Source organism: Pteropus medius, unplaced genomic scaffold, assembly GCF_902729225.1.
Source record: "Pteropus medius unplaced genomic scaffold, Ma_sr-lr_union100, whole genome shotgun sequence".
Taxonomy (NCBI): domain Eukaryota; kingdom Metazoa; phylum Chordata; class Mammalia; order Chiroptera; family Pteropodidae; genus Pteropus; species Pteropus medius.
In genome coordinates, this window is record NW_024344370.1 from 1,231,813 (window position 1) to 1,236,255 (window position 4,443).

At 33.3% G+C, this 4,443-nt stretch overlaps 1 pseudogene; it reads right to left on the bottom strand.

Moving 5' to 3' along the window:
- Positions 1-3,721: 3,721 nt before the first annotated feature.
- LOC120608446 (uncharacterized) lies at positions 3,722-3,840 on the bottom strand (annotated as a pseudogene).
- Between the last annotated feature and the right edge of the window lie 603 nt (positions 3,841-4,443).

A 4,443-nucleotide genomic window follows, 5' to 3' on the forward strand; every position in this document is an offset into this window, starting at 1 on the left:
ATGCTTATTTCATATGAAAAGTTTCTGATTTTTAAAATTAGATTATCATAGGCCTTAAATGCTTTTTGTACGTTTATCTTTTGTTTCTTGTTAGTCATGCCATCATGTTATCACTTTTCCTAGGAGTGCTGCTGGCTTTTTCTATTCTAACAATAAAAGCTCTTTACATATTATTGGAAGAAACCCTCTTTTTGTCAATCTTGCCATAAATAATTTTCACAGTTTACATTTGCTCTTTAAAATCTATTCATGGTGTGTTCAGAAATACAGATGTTTTAAAATTATATAATCAGATGTATCTATATTTTATGGATTTTATGTTTAAATAGCTTTGCTATATAATTATTAAGAAATATACATTTTATTTTAGGCCTTTTGTGATTCTTGCCTCAATCTTATTTTTGTGTTTACGTTTTTTAACTTTTAATTTTGAAATAATTATATTCTCACGGAAAGTTGCAAGCGTAGTCTGGAGAGCATGAACCTTTCAACAAACTTCAACAGTAACAACTTATGTAGCTATACTACAATATCAAAACCAGGAAACTGACAGTTACGCCATATTGTTAACCAGGCTATAAACATTCAGACTTCAGCAGTTTTCGTGCGCACTGTGTGTGTATGCATGTAGTTTTATACACTTCTATCACGTGTATGCATCCAGGTAACCACTACCGCAGCTGAGACATGAAACTGTTCCATCACAACAAAGGTAATGCTCCTGTGTCCTGGCTTTTGGCTCCATCAATGGATCTTCCAGCCCTTCTTCCCCACACCCTTCAAGTAATCTTTTACTTACGACACACAAGAGATACATAGCAAGATCTCACCAAGGCTAAAATCTCTGTGCAATACTACTGAAAACTCATGATTCTTTTATAAGACTGATAAAACTCACAGTCTCTGATGTTTAGAATAATATAATCCTAGCTGCAATTTATTGAGTACTTAGTAAACATGGTATGCTTTTCATTCAATGTCTAATTAAAGCCTTATAACCACTGTATTAAATAAGTCCTTAACTCATAAGTCCAGACTGAGGATTCTAAGGACAGTCTGTTGAACATTACAGCCTGTAAACCATTTTATTATTAATATTACCAAATTTTGGACAGTTTGTACTAACAAAATTGTAATAGTTAGGAGAAAGCATCTAAAAGGTTAAACTTACTCACTGAGAGGATCTTTTTTGATCTTCATAGAGATCAAAAATTAGTAAATTAAAATCAGGCTGTTGTAAAAGTGATGGTGTGAGTCACTATTCTTTTGGGAAAATGCCTGTGGTTATGTCAATTCATCAGAAGGTATAGCATCACTCAATTAGTTAAGGGTAGAAAATAGAGACTTTTCTTTTTTCCCATGTTTAGAAGTTAAAAAAAATCTGCCCTTTGAGCAGATGCTCACCCAAAAAAGAATATAAGAATAGAGATTGAATTCCTGAAGTTAGAATTTTTGATGGATTAGATCTACTCAGTTGAGTAGTTTGGATCAGTGGCTGTCATTGACCAGCCAGGTAACCAGGAAAGTTAAGGGGGGAAAAATCTTTATTCAGGGAAAGAAACAGCAGGAATGGGAAAGAAGCATTCTTCATTCTAGCAGTAGAGAGAAAAACTCTAGAGAAAACTTTATCCGCATATCTTACCACATTGATTATACTTTCTTCAGTTCCTCTCTGAGGCGCATATATTATTTAACTCTGCTACTCGCTAGCTTTGGTACTTAACCTAAGTATCATTTTTTTTTAAATATGTAAAATGGTCATTATAATAGGATCTACTTTGTAAATTTGTTATACTTCATGTTCGGTCCTCATCATAGTGCCCGACACAAGGCATTCAAAATACAAGAGGACAAAGCAATGTCTGTACCATATGCCGTGTGATCTTATATGTACCAGAAACGGTAATGTTTGATCACTTCCATGCCAAATTAACTGTTGGCCTAATTGTGTCTAAAATTACTTATATGTATGGTTGATCTGAGTGGTTAAAGAATTGAGAAGAATTAGGTTAACCACACTTGGTATTTATAGCTTAGTTTCTAGCAAGTGTGTGTGTGTGTGTGTGTGTGTGTGTGTGTGTGTGTGTGTGTGTCTAGGCTTTGGCCTGAGAAAGGTACTATAAGAATATGGAGTCACTTGGAATATCAAAGGCAATTGCTAAGGGTTCAGAAGAAAGAACTGATCTGCAGTTGAAATGAAGGAACCAATGCCAGCCATTTTATTTTTTGTTTTGCATTCCTCAGCCCTTCAGAAAGAAAGATCCATTTGATTGTATTTAAGTAATGTTCTTGCCTTCTGGCTGTGCAGGTGGTGAGAGAAAGGATCTAAACGAAGTTTTAAAACAGACTTTCCTAGAGAGAGGACCCAGCAACTTAATTTAGCAACTTCCCAAAATTACAGACGGTAGAGGAGACATAATTCTTTATACAGAAATTGAGGGGTATTAGAAAGGGCTCATTAGTTCCAGATAGCCTAAACGCAATACATAGCTACTTTAGGGATCTTTTGCTAGTCAAAGGCCATTTAAAATCCCAGATAAGATGATCAAATGGAGAGAGTCTCTTCTGAACCTCAACCAACATATTGTTGTCAGTATAAGTAACACTTTTAATGAAATTGGCTTATTTTTTCCAAGATAAAATATTCCATTAAACAACACATTGGATTGTTTATAGTTTATATTCATGGAATGAAAACATCTCTTCTATTCTGATAGAATAGACTTAGCCAACCTCTAACTTCAATGTAAGGAATTAATATCCATTTCTAGGACAACGTTGCAAAATTAATTTTTATGCCTAGTTCTACACTGTTACCTAGTCCATCCTAGATTTAGTTAATTAGTTAGTTAGTTAGTTACTTAGTTACATAGCTGGTTAGTTAGCTATAGGAAATATTGTGTCCATTAGAGTAACAAGGGAGTTTTCAGGGGCTTCAGGGACTGATTACAACCAGGAACTACAGTCATTCACTGCTTAATGAGAGGAAAATATTTTGAGAAATGTATCAGTAGGCTATTTAGTTATTGTACAAACATCACAAAGTGCACTTACACAAACCTAGATGGCGCATATAGCCTACTACACACCTACAATATATAGTATAGCCTGTTATTCCTAGGCTACAAACCTGCACAGCATGATACTAAACAAAACGACACAAGAGTAAATCAAGCACAGGAGAAAATGATGCAATCAAGAGAAACCATAAACACGAAATGTTATAACACTGCTGCTGGTGTAACCTGACATACTGTTTTAAAGCAAACTTTTTTTTTTTTTTAAGTAGAAAGCATACATTCTACAATTATAATAAAAAGTATAGTATAGTAAATACAAAAATCAGTAACATAGTCTTTAATTATCATTATTGAGTACTATATATTGTACATAATTGTATGAGCTGTACTTTTATATAACTGGAAGCCCAGTAGGTTTGTTTACACCAGCATCACCACAAACACATGAGTAATGTGTTGAGCTATGACATTAGGACAGCTATGATGTCACTAGGCGATAGGAATTTTTCAGCTCCATTGTCTTAAGAGACCACTATCATATATGCAGTCTATCTTGGCTAATACAATTAGAGTAGTATCGAAGAAACATGACATATATTTTCTTATTTATTTTTATTTTTTTTTAGGTGAGGCAACCCTTGGTTGACCTTACAGATTGCAAGGACCTTGTCAGCTTACAGTGCCTTATTTTTTATTTTTTACACCTACAGCACCTGGTCTTCCTAGGTGGTCTCCCATCCAAGTACTAACCAGGCCCGACCCTCCTTATCTTCCAAGATCAGATGGGATTGGGCTTGTTCAGGATGGCATGGCCATAGACTCTATTTTGTAATATCAAGTAGGTAAGTAACACATTTTAGTTTTTATTGCAATGGCTCCTTATGTACAGTGCGATTGGAATAAATATAGCAAAATGATTTTTCCAAATGTTATTTTAGGGAGTCATTATTATACTAAGAGAAAAATAAATAATATACAAGAATATTATGTATTTTTTATTTAGATTGTTAGATATTTTTTCTAGAATCCATTCTAGTTTTATAAATACACTGCCCCAAATTAATATTTCTATTTAAACATTTAGGGCACATTAAAATCTCTTTATCACATTCAATTAAAAATTGTATCTAAAATGTCAAGTGCTAAGTAGTGTAGAGGGAAAGAAATTTCTGAGTATCTCAGTCAGTCAAGAATTAAATTGATCCTAAGCATCAATTAATATATGAAACAAAAAACCTTTGTTATAATTTCATTTTCTTACTATTTCAGTTTTACAAAGTTGGTTTACCTTTCCATTCACTTGTGAATATTGTTTAAATCGTCGATGAAATAAAAACATTTATTGAAATAAATGTTTACTTAAAATTTTTTTTGTCTTTACATTAACTAGGTTGAGACAAGATTGCCATATCCTAAATGTCTA